Source organism: Sceloporus occidentalis, unplaced genomic scaffold (assembly GCF_023333645.1).
Source record: "Sceloporus occidentalis isolate IW3139 unplaced genomic scaffold, rSceOcc1.0.p SCAF_122, whole genome shotgun sequence".
In the NCBI taxonomy this organism is placed as follows: Eukaryota; Metazoa; Chordata; class Lepidosauria; order Squamata; family Phrynosomatidae; genus Sceloporus; species Sceloporus occidentalis.
This window is the reverse complement of record NW_028317102.1, coordinates 1,248,441-1,261,629: the sequence shown is the minus strand read 5'-3', so window position 1 is coordinate 1,261,629 and position 13,189 is coordinate 1,248,441.

Genomic DNA, 13,189 nt, shown 5'->3' with positions numbered 1-13,189 from the left:
GAAGGCTAGATATGACTTATAAAGAAAAGGGAGGGCAGAATGGAATTGGGAGAGTGATAACTTAGCATGGGGGGGGGGGGGGGTCAGACTGCATACCTCCCAACTTCTGCCCCTTGGGGGCAGAGCTCAAAAGGTAGAGTGTCACTCAAACCGGCACCAGCGCTTCTACGCATGCGCACAATTCTGCCGGAATTATCAGGGAATTGTCCCGGAAATGTCCACTGTCCCGCTGAGCTCCACCGCTGCCCTGGGAAAGATTGTAAGAGTGTCAAAATTGGGATTGTCCCGTGTAAAGCGAGTCAGTTGTCAGGCATGAGACTGTGTAGGGCAAGGATGGTTATATCGGCTGCTCCGAACCACATTCACGGCTATTTCAGGAATGTTAATGGCTTTATGATGTCACACCTGCACTTATATTTATATATTTAATGCCTCATAAGAAACCGTGTCATTAATTATTTGTGACCCCCCCCCCCAGGTGTCCATTAAATGCAACCCTTGCCCCCGGCTGTTAACCTGGGGTGACCCGATCAAAAAAGGCGACATGACATCCTTTCTAAAGCGACGCCATGTTTTTTTTGGCACAACTAGCGCGACCTATAATTACTTCCCCGTTTCTGGATAAATCTACACTGTACGCTCTTAAAATAACAGGCCCCGCGTCTGTATGAATAAAATCACGGACCCCCCCGGTTTGTGAAGGATCTGTTTGCCGCTGTGGGGTTCATACACCGCCTGGAACTTTAAAGCATTGCTGGACATTGTTTATCCGATATGTAAAGCATCGCTGCAGAGTGTTTATCAGATATACCCCGGCTTGTCTTTAAAGGAAACATTTTTCTCGGATTTTTCTCTAATTGAAAAATTGTATCCAAGTTCCATCCAGATGGCCCTTTAGGCAGCACGTGGACAGATCACATAACATTAATCGTCTAGCGCTCGGACACAAAAGGTGGCATCTGCAATTTCTCTGGTGACTCTTCCTGTGACTTATGTTTCATAAACACCTGCTAACTCGATGTAACCAAGTTTTACTTCACTGAGAGAGTGGTAGAGAAGTGGAACAGCCGCCTCCCAGCAGAGACTGTAGAGGCTCATACAGTTAGGGAGTTGCCTATGGCCCCTGAATCTAAGAAAAGACCATTATTGGGGTTTTAGGGCTGTAGAACCCTGCGATACCCTCATGCCCAGCAAACATTCTGACCTCCTAGAAAAGAGGGGCATCAGGGATTAAGGTCCTAAAGAGGGACTTACCCCTCTTAAGAAAGACACCTGGCAGCTATGCTACAATCGGAGTCCATTGGTTACAGTAACAATCTTGGAACCCGGATACATCAAAACCAAAAATAGACTCGATTGGGCAAAGGTCATAATGAACAAACACCGCCGGGAGAAACGTGCATACGCCATACGGAGCCCAAGCCGGAGGGCGGATAAAAGCGCCCAACGCACCGGCTGGATATGTCGGGCTTACAGAACGTAATGTAAAAATGTTTTACCGCCGAGTCACCTGGCACTCCGGTGGGCCGGTGGCAGATCGGGTAATGGCCGCATACACACCGCTAGTATAAAAACACGGCAGCTGGCATCGGATGTACATTAAATGGCGTCCGCTGGCCTTAAAGTGCCGGTGCCGCATTTTATAAACACTTATATAGGATGGTGTAAAAAAAAAAATGGGATTTTACTTTTTGCAGCAAATCCCATTTCTTCGCCTCGCTATCGAGTTCAAATTTCAAGAATGTTTACGAGAGTCTCAAATTACCAAACTGTTTAACAATTAGGACATTTTGCTACATTTTTGTCTCTGCAGAACACAACATGAACTGAAATATGTCACCCGAGCCCCGCTTATACCTCCGAGCTGTTTGAAGCTCTTTTTTTTTTTGTTGCAGATCCACAATATTTCGGGATCTTTCACAAACTGCAAGTTCCTAAAACGGGGTTTTTGTAATGAAATAGGTTTAGGGTTTCTGGGAGTAGATTTTGGCCGCGGGGTACGTTTGATGCTATTCCCGCGTCCAAGATCAGCAGCTTCAGGGATTCCCTGCCCCGAATACCAGAGTGGGTCGCTGTGTTTTTTCCACGTAGGTGGGACTGGCAACATTGTTTGTCAGAGGAAAATTTTTCTGCATTTCGTGGAAATTTGGCACCGTTACGCGCTGTTAAATAAGGAATCGGCGGTAAAAGAGAAGCACAACCATAGATTCAGAAACGTAAAAATAGAGAAAATACTATAAAAATAAAAGAAAAATATCCCTCCCATAACCATAAAGACAAAGTATGAGAAAATGGTAGAATAATTGCATATTTTACCCAAAATCTGCAGAATAGGAGATATTAGTGAAGCAGCTTCTGTCTGATCATTAAAGTCCGTATCATCTTACAAATATCATTTTTTAACCATTACAATGTCAGAGCGGTGTATTATTAGTAGTAGCAGTAGTAATTGATCTATATAGCACCATCATATTCAGCCGCAATGTACAATGTGTATAAAATTAAACACCCTGTTAAGCCACTTGGCACCAGAAGGGTTAATATGACACTTGCTTAGGACATCATGATGGGAGAACGGAAGACATAAATGATCTCTTTTAGTACAGTTTAGGGCAATCTTACTCATCTCTGAAAGGGGTAATATATACCAACTAATTTGAATATTCTCTTTGCTCCCCCATGTGGCACTCCAAGGGTTAACGCTGTACATGGCAAGCCTGTGGTACTAAAATGCTTTTTTTTTATATGATATTTTTTATATATATTTTTTTTATATAATAACTGCTGAAAATGATCTATGGAGGATTATACTGGCCGTGTGGCAGTGAAAAGGTTAAAGCTTGGCTTGCCATCCATTCAAAGTGTGGCCCCTAAAACTAAAAAAAAGTAGAATCTATGGGAACGTTTCTTAAATTACAAGCAAAACTTTAAACCAGAGAAGATAAAAATATCCTAAAAGCTGCAATTAAAAAAAAAAACAAAAAAAAAAACTGGTGCGGAGCTCATTATGCAAAAACATAGGGGAAAAAATGCAATTTCTTGCGGTCCCAAAAAAATACAATTTAGAATTTGTGAGTTTTGACCAAATTAAAAGGGAAATGATCAGAACAAATGAAACGTATCCAGCGCATCTCCCATCAAACCCTCTCCTGACTTCCACATTTTAAGGAAAGTTCTATTACTGGATATTCTTACAATTCTGACAATGACATTAATTTAAAGATTTGGTGTTTCTATGTCTATGACGTGTATAGGAACGTCCCTCCCATCCCCCATCCAGAATTAAAACGAAGAATTTCCTATAAATCTCTCTTTTAAAAGTTTGGATTTATTAAAAAGTTGTAACTTACCGTTACTTTTCCCCGTTTTCTCGCTCTGCCTTGAGATCGCGCCCGCTCCGGTGCTTCGCTTTGGGTACCAGCCTCCGGTAAAAACGTTTGTTTGCCTATTTCTAAGCGCCGTTAAGTTTTCCGGATTCCTGCCCCATTCAGGATACGGCTCCCTGGAAGCTTTCGCGGCGTCCCCCCAACGCAGGAGGTTTCTGTGGAGTCCCTTGAGGGTCTGGATTTGCTTCGTCCCCCGGCGACGTGATGTGAGGTCCCCCTGCCCAAAGCTGAGCATCTCCAGGGGATGAGCCCAGTTTAAATCCGGTTCCACGACACCATAATAATGTTTTCTGGCGTAAATCCTGTCCTGTACTCCGGTCAGGAATTCCTCTAACACAGAGCAGCCGGGCGCCTGCGGGGAGGAAAAGGGGCAAAGAGGAAGAAAGGACAGATAGAAGAATGAAAAACAAATGTCATTAGTGACGAGAGCCTCCTCCATACACCTATCAATCCTCAAATCATGTAGGCAGCCCCAGGGACGGACCGTCCTCGACACGTTAGGCGATACCATGGGGGCTTCCAGATAGACATCAGCAGAACTAAACAAACAGATCTGGCCCCATCTGGTCTGCCCGTTAAGACGAGTACTTAACCAGACGTCGGTCTCGTCTTATATTCAGGAGCCGTATGTCTATCCCATGCATGTTTAAATTCCCTCTACCACTTCTGCTGGGAGGCTGTTCCTCCACCTTCTCAGTAAAGTAAAGCTTCCTCACCTTACCTCTAAGCCTCTGCCCTCTAGTTTTTAGATGGCTCTTGTTCTAACTTTTCTCCTCAATTGAAATACCTTCCACTCAGCAGCAGCAATACGTAGACGATGTACACATGGGCGCGCAGGCAGCTGCCGGCGAATTATAACGCCTACCATCCCCAGTCATCATCATCAATGGAGGAAATGCAGTCGGCTTTCCCTAATCTAGACCCCTAGGTCCGGGCTGCTGTCTCGGTTTATTAAAAGGTACCTACAAGATGCATCGAGACAGCAAAGCTTCTCGCCCTGAACTCCGGCCGGCCGGGAGGGGGGCAGATATAAAGACACAGAGTGCACCTTTCTGGGGCGAGGGCATTTTCGGGGTCATGCGAATGACGCAGGCGTTTGGCAGACGGGCGATATATTTTATCGTGGATTTCGGGTCCTGCGACATCATTTTATCAAAAGAATAATGTAAATAATATAACATCCTGAGATAAACTGACAAAGAATGTTAACGGCCGAACAGCTAGCGTCAGCCAGACGGCTCAGGAAGCAAATGCATGACGAGAGAAAACATGCGCGCGTGCGTGGCCCCCGGCCGACAGGTACACGCGGGGATGGTGGGGGACACTACTGCCACGCTCTAATTTAACGCTGCGGCATTCATTCTCATCTCCTCTCCTTCCAACCCTTACAAAGGCTGCGTGAACCAATCGACAACAATCAGCAATTTAGCAGTAGGAGAGAGATAACCTAATGGGGAGGAATAATGGCGCAGATCCTGAGACCAGGGATACGCGTGAAGCGGGTTTTCTGATATGTACGTTGGTTATTTTGGGCTGTAAACACCTTTTCACTGGCTCGCGTCTTTAAGAAGCGTGTTTAGACTCGGTAACTCTGGCTGTAATATTAATCCCAGAGCGTTCAAAACATTTCGCATTTCGTATAAGACGTCGCCCCCCCCCCCATCTCCTGCATGCAGCTGATGTGATGCAGCACCGCGCCGCGCATGCATCCAACTGTTTGAACTTTTTCCCGGGGCTGCGATCACTAAACTGCATTCTCTGCTGCTTTTGGACTACAACTCCCATCATGGACATCAACCCAAAAAGCAGCTGCTTTTACTACATGGGCTATAGAGAGTTACGCGCCTTCAATGTCACATGAAGAAACACGCGTTTAATCGCTGGAGGAGCGTGTGGTCTCTATATGTGTAACAGAGAGGACCCTTAGTAAATGCTCCTTTTACCCTGTGAGCACTGGCCGGCTGAGGGTAACTAGCCCGGTTTGGAAGATGCCTTACTGCCCTTTCTCGTTTTATGCAGCTGTAAATCCCACGCGTTTCGCTCCATCCCTTTTACTACAAACATGTTGTTTTGCACCACGCGTGTTACACACACGGCTGCCATAAACGCTCTCTCTATAAAAACACCCCCCAGGTGCCAAACACACGAGCCTCAAAAACAGGTCTGCAGCGGAGCCCCTTACAGAGCGGATTATTAGATACAACGGGTCACTGAAACGCTCTACAAGCCCAGCGCCACGAACGCCCTGAATTATCTTTTCTTATACAATGAAAAAACAATTGCATACTTTACTGAGAGGGTGGTGGATGAGTGGAACTGCCTCCCAGCAGAACATGCATTCATTTGACTTTTTTTTTAGCAGTACTGGCCCCAATATCGAGTCCTTATGAGGTCAAGTTATTATTATGCGGTCGTCCAATGTAAAGGATAAGAAAAAAAGACAAATCACAGGCCTGAAAGGGTTAATGGATAAATCCATCGACGGGTTCCCTTTTAACCCCCCCCCAAAGCCGATAAAGCGCTGGAAGCATCTGCACCGCTGAGCTAATAAAGCAGAAAGTCAATATTGACAGTAATCTGGGACTGTGCACACGCCGAGCGCAAGCACAAGGCGGCAGCCGCTCCAGCAAGCAAAGCTATTAACCCCTTTTCGTCTTATATTCCTGACTGTATAGGGTTAACTGTGTGTCTGAACATTCCAGATTCCCCCCTAGACGGGATTCCGTAACGTTTCACCGTCATTAACACGGAGTGGGGCGTCCAGACCGTGCGAAGCGAGGCACTGGAAGACTGTAAGCTCCTCTGCCAAGGTCTTCGGTCAGGACCTTGTAGTTAAACACTCGCTACAACTGTCGTTACATTTTTGTTACAATCAACAGACAATCTTGTGTATTATATGAGGGAGGGCATTAAATATAAGCGCACCGTCAGGATTAAAAAATATATAAAAATATATAATAGCAATGGGGGCGCTGACGGGGGAGGGGGGTACATAAAGCCCCCAAAATGCTGTATTCCATAAGGTTCCATTTAAGCCTCGCAAACCTTCACGTAAAACTGATACTTATCAACAGTGAAAAGAAATGGATTCAGCAGAAAACATACAATAAGAACACAGAAAGAGGGCAGAATTAGGGCAAAAACAGGTTTTCTGCCCCCTGGGTGACAGTTTTGGTTACAGTTACCTCCAAATCTTCATTTCCATGGCTTGTTTCAGACAGATCCTAAGTGCTGAAGGGGACTCCATCCTTGAAATGAATTCCTTCTGCTCCTTTTCCACTTGGGTGCCAAGCCTAAGCTGTATTCCTGTCTCCTCTGCGTATGCCCATCTGCCCCATGCTGCTGGATTTATTCCTCCCCACCTGACAGTCTCTCTCGCAAGCCTCTGCACTCACCTTGATTGCTTGCCTTCTCTTGAAAGCAGATTCCTGCTTCTCTGATCCACCCCATGGCATGCTCTGGGATAGAAAGACTTGTGCTGATCCTATCCTATGCTGAGCTGCAAGAAGCTGCTCCCACCCCCCTTGGGGGATCCCTCCCTGTCTCTACCCTTTCTAAAGTAGCCTCACAGCATCCCCTGCCTCTCAAATTTAACATTAAGATACAAGGGGTGTGGGGGGGGGGAATCTCTAAACTTCCCTCTGTCACTTTTCCAGATGAAAGAGGAAAAAAGATCTTGAATTCTATCCAGCAAAGCTTAGATTTTCCATATTAGATCCTTTTAGATTTTGTGTTTTATCCACCTGAATTTTACAGATATTTGCACTTCTTATGTTTGTTGCACAAAAGAATGTTTACAAATAAAAAAGAATGTTTACAAATAAAAAAGAATGTTTACAAATAAAAAAGAATGTTTACAAATAAAAAAGAATGTTTACAAATAAAAAAGAATGTTTACAAATAAAAAAATATTAACAAATCTTACTTTTATTTAGTGGTGAAAATACAATGTTTTCAAACAAAAATGTAATAAAACCAAAATTTTTAGTGAAATATCCTTCCAGTTGGAATATGGGAATGCTGGGGGCAGAAAGCAGGAATGGGGTAAGAAGAAGGGCTTTGGCAGAGTGGACAAGCGGGGGGTAGAGAGCTAAGGAAAGATGGAGAGGCGGACAGTTGGGTGAATAGAGGATAAGGGAGAGAAGGGCAGAAGGAGGGCAGAAGGAGAGAATGGCAGAAGGAGGGCGCATGAGAAGCAAAGAATGGGAGAGAGAGAGAAGGCTCAGAATAGCGGAGAGAATGTCAGGAAGGGACGGAGAAAGAAGAGAACGGGAGGGAGAGGACATAGGATAGTGGAGAGAGTGACGAGAATAGGGTTCAGGAGAAATGATAGTACTGGAAAAAGAAAGAGGGCACAAGAGAAGAGAATGGGAGAGAGTGAGGCCAGGATAGGGGAGAGAATGGCAGGGAGAGGGATAAGAGAGAATGGCATAAAGAGGGCACAGGAGAAAGAAGATAATGGGAGAGAGAAGCCATAGGAGAGAGGAGAGAATGACAAGACTAGAGTACAAGAGAAATTATAGAATGGGAGAGGGAGAGGAGAGAATGGGAGAGGAGGGAGAGAGTGAGTTCAGGATAGGGGAGAGAGTGGCAGGAATGGGGTACAGAAAGTGGTATACATAGGACACAGGTGAGAATGGGGAGAGGGGACAGGTTAGAGGGGAGAATGGCAGGAAGAAGGAGTGGGAAAGAGAGAGTCGCATAATGAGGTCACAGGAGAAAGAAGAGGATGTCAAGAAAAGGGTACAGAGGGGAGAGACATGCGGGAAGATGGCGCAGGAGGGGAGAGACATGCGGGAAGATGGCGCAGGAGGGGAGAGACATGCGGGAAGATGGCGCAGGAGGGGAGAGACATGCGGGAAGATGGCGCAGGAGGGGAGAGGGTGCAACAAAAAAAAGAAATGGCACATGACTTAAAGAAACATTCCTGCTGATTGACCGAAGCCAGGAGGCAGCACAAAGAAGGGTTTGAACATAAAATGCCACTTGTTTGGCATTGAGACTGGGATCAGTAAAGCCAACTGCGTTATGAAGCTTAGATGTAACAGAAGGAAGTTTTTTGTTTACTCAGAAGGTAATAGATAAGTGGAACAGTCTCTCAGTAGAGGCGGTAGAGACTTATACAGTGAGAGTATTTAAACATGCATGGGGTAGGCATACGGCTCCTGAATCTAAGATGAGATCAACAATTGGTTAAGGAAAAGCAGGAAAACGGGTGACTAGATTGGCCCGAAAGGGGTTTTTGTGAATAAATCGTAATGCGCTAATGAACATTTTTCACTAGCCATCTGCAGGTGGCCCCGAGGATCATTTCCACTCCCCGGGTATCATGTTCTCCTTGTCAATTATTAATAATTCTCTCGTCTGATGTCAGACCCCCTCCGTGTCGGTACTTGACAGCCGTACCCTTACATGGTGCTTAACATTCCTATCTTCTGCTCCGTAAACCTGATCCCTGGCAGACAAATCCCCGGACACCTCCGTCCCCTTTTCCCTCGATGTTTCACCTGACCTCAAGAAGCTAACCTCATCCCGTAACTCCATACATCACCGCGTAGCCTGCAGCGCCGGAGCATCTCATATACATTTATACAGCTACTTTATTACTTTACATTGTTCGGGTATCTGGGAAAGTTCCCAACGAGCTGATCCTAAAACATATCGTTTTTAATAATGGACGATCCAAATAACTTCAAAATCAACTATGAATGAACAGCAATCCATCTCCGGAGCGGGATCAGCAGCCCAGTGATGGCGGAAAAGAGTATATACTGTGTGTGTAATATATATATATATATATATATATATATATATATATATATATATATATATATATATATAGGGGTGAAAGGAATATCCTCTGTGATGTTCAAACCCTTCGACCCCAGCCGGGTCTCTGCTGTATTCTGTTATCTTTTCTGTTTAATAAAAGCTTTATGTAAAGAGATAGAAACATAGAATCTGCTGGCAGATCGGCCCCCATTCGGCCCCCGTCTAGTCCCCCGTTTCTCCTGCTGTAAAGAATCAAACCTTAATCAGTTGTTGGTCTCGTCTTAGATTCAGGAGCCGTATGTCTATCCCATGCATGTTTAATACCCTCACTGTATTACCCTCTACCACTTCTGCTAGGGGGATGTTCCATGGATCTACCACCCTCTCAGTAAAGTAAAACTTACTATCATTCCATCTAAGCCCCTGACTCTCTAGTGTTAGATCCTGGCCTCCCAACTGTCCATCCCGCTGTCCCACCGCTCAGTACCGACGGAGGGTACATACTGCACACGTGCAGAATCGTTGCACATGCACAGTAACGCTGCCAGTTTGAGTGACACTCTACCTCCCGATTCGCCGAGGGGTAGAAATTGGGGCGTATCGAGATACAAGACACCCCCCCTTTAGCACAATTACCGGGAGTTCATTGGCTCATGAGAATATATCCGTCGGGAATACAAAGTTCCAGCCAGGAATGAAACGATCTACAGACAGCTCTTTGTCGCCGACCAGCTTTCTGTTCATTGGATGATCTCCGCATCATTTCCCTCTTTCTCCTCTTCTAGAATAATCCGTAATTGTCGCTGCTCTGTGTCTAAATAAATGAAATAATCCGACGAGATCCGGATAAAACCTTACAAACAAAAACCTAGAGGAATAATGAGCCTTTCAGCTGTGAGGGTGAGGGTGAGCGGCGGTGAGATGATGAACCTAATCTCCCCACATTAACTATACATTATGCAGGGACGGCTCAGCCCTTCTTGCAGCGGACCCTCCATTGCTCGTAAACACAGAATTTAAATAGGGGAGCATCAGCACAAAGAGAGCGGGTAAGCTTCTGGCCCGTCTAGTGTGACTGATCGTTGCTGGTTGGAACATATAGCAGAGACCCAGCATGTCATGTTATGACCTCATAACCCAAGGCTATGAGCTGTAAGGACGCGTGTTTATCGCCAGGGTTTAGGGGGGGGGGAATCTGAATCCACCTGCCCCGGCTATATCTCCAAGGTCACCAGTCAGGTCTCCCGAGTCACAAAAACAGAATCTCATAAAACACCCCTCCCCCCAGTAGAAATGCAAGAAATGTGTGCATCGCATCTGTTTGTGACATCATTGGGCCCCCATATGCAAATTACTATTTTTCAGTTTCCGTGGGTTGTTTTTTTTTGCATTTGTGGACACAAGGCGAGTTCCCAAAGAGGAGGAAGCATTAAAAGAGAACGCTCCCGAACCTCAGCCAAGCTCGGCACACAAGCACCGGTGTACTGTTAATGGATGATGACGGTATCGCCCTGAATACGGTATTATTACAAATAAATGGATAATTCCAAAGGATGGTGATTTCTATGGAAAAAGCGACAATTTTCTCGGTTGATGTCTGGAAGGTTTTGCCGGGAACCGTATTTTAGAAATGATCCAATAGCCATTATTATTTTATGCAAGAACAGGGAACACGAAATAACGGGGGGCGATACGGGAGTCACCGCGGTCCTGGGGGCTGGTACTGTTCACGTCCCGGATTGGCCCCCATTAACTCACCTTGTTTCCGTGACACCATCTAACCCCAAAAGGTTTCTCTTCCCAGGGTCTGTCTAATGAATGGAGGTTTCAGAGTGCAACGCGATCTCGCTCATCGCAGGGAGGATACCGCGCATGTTTGCACTCAGCACCCCGGGGTACTTGGCAGGAAGGCAGGGTTATCCTCAATAGATTAGTCACCGCTCGTTAACATACCTGGTAACGCTCGGGGTTAAACTGAGTTTCAGGGACAGTTACTCCAGGTTGTACAGGGCAGGGCTAATCAGCATTTCCACTTGTTGGGGAAACTACAATTCCCACCATCCTCTCTCTTCTTACAACAATGACACTGCTGAAAAGGACTTTTTAATGCATGTAGAAGTTGAGCGGTCGCTTTAACCTCTCATTGTGTCCCTTTTGCCAATAAGTGGGGGGTATTCTGCAGAACCCTCCCTGCCCCCCGCCCCCCATATGCATTTGCCCCTTTCCCCACCCCCGGCTGTTTTCCATGGCTGCGATATACTTACCACCAGCCAGCTCCAGTGCTGGGTAGGTCAACACCGCTCAGTGGGGGTATCTATCAGCTAAGCAGCCAATCAGTGGCGAGAATCATCAGACTACAGGGGAACAGGGGAGCTGCAGCTTCTCCCTAGAATTGGCACCACAAAATTTTTTTTTAAGAAATTACTTTTAACTATTTGACTGCAATCTTTATCTTTAAAATATGTTTACTTTTTTCCAAATATTTAAGAAAAAAAATCTCTCTTTTTGGGCTTTGAAGACTCCTTCCGCACATAAAGTAGTGCCACCGACACATTTTTTTAAAATAACCCAAAATATGATAAAATATTTCTGTAAGTGCTTTAATAGTATAATTAAGATATAAACGGTAAACCATGTTTACAGTTTTAGACTTTATATTTAGTTTTATATATATTTATACGAATGCTACTGATCAAAAGTTTGGGGTCAACGAGCTGTTATCATGGAAAACAAGGGAATATCTGGCTGTAACATAATTGCAAAAGGGGTTTCTAACCATTAATTAGCCTTTTAAACTTAAACTTGGATCAGCGAACACAACGTGCCATTGGAACACAGGAGTGATGGGAGTTATAAAGGGCCATTGGAACACAGGAGTGATGGGAGTGATAAAGGGCCATTGGAACCCAGGAGTGATGGGAGTGATAAAGGGCCATTGGAACCCAGGAGTGATGGGAGTGATAAAGGGCCTCTGTACGCCTATGAAGAGAATCCTTTAAAAAATCAACCGATTTCAGCTACAATAGTTATTTACAGCATTAACCCCGTCTGCGCTGGATTTCTGATCCATTTCATGTTATTTTAATGGACAAAATGTGCTTTTCTTTCAAAAACAAGGATGTTTCTAAGTGACCCCAAACTTTTGAACGGTAGTGAATATCTTGTGTATATATATATATATATATATATATATATATATATATATTTTATATTATTGAAGAAGGGATGAGATGGGGATCACAGGTGATGCTGCCTTCAGGTGCGTTGAAACCCTTGCCGGGCGCACCTCACCGCGCTGTAGATCGGGATGAATTATGATGTCAGTAATCTCTTGAAAAGCCAGATTTCACGTTGATGAATGTGACGTTTGGGAGGTTTAAGGGAAGACAGATTAATTCCCAGAGTATGTGTAAAATTCACTTACAGATGTGACCTTTAACCCCCGGGGAGAACACAAGGTGATGTCACAATATATCACAACGTCTCCTAAATATTACCGCGGATCACAAGATAATTCCAGCCTAATGCGCCGTCGTAGATCTTCATTTTTCTTTTGACAGCATAACCGATGATCTCTGAAAAGGAGACTTAAGTTTTCATCTGTTAAAGCCACTTCCCACACAAGGACTATAAAAAAAGAGACCTCTGTGGTTTAAAGTCCGCGTTGAGCGATGAGCGCAGGAGATGGGGAGCTTACCGAGTCGCTTCAATCAGGAGAAGGAAAATGCGTCTGGGACAATGAAAATAGCGATATCTCGGTGACAAAGACCAGAGGAGATACAAATGGCGGCTCTTCCCATGTTGGGATGCGAAGGTCGGGAATAATCCAGGTGAACGACAAAAATAAAATACATTTTATGCCCGTAACGGGAGACTCGCTGGCTGGAGGCTGCGGAGCGTCTCAGAAGACGGAATTCTTGTCCAGCTTCACATTCCGGAGCCGTTCATTACGATAAAAAAATATGCCGGTGTTTTTTTGTTTTTTTTTTACCAGATAATAAAATAACCAAATTTGTAGAAGACTCTCAGCT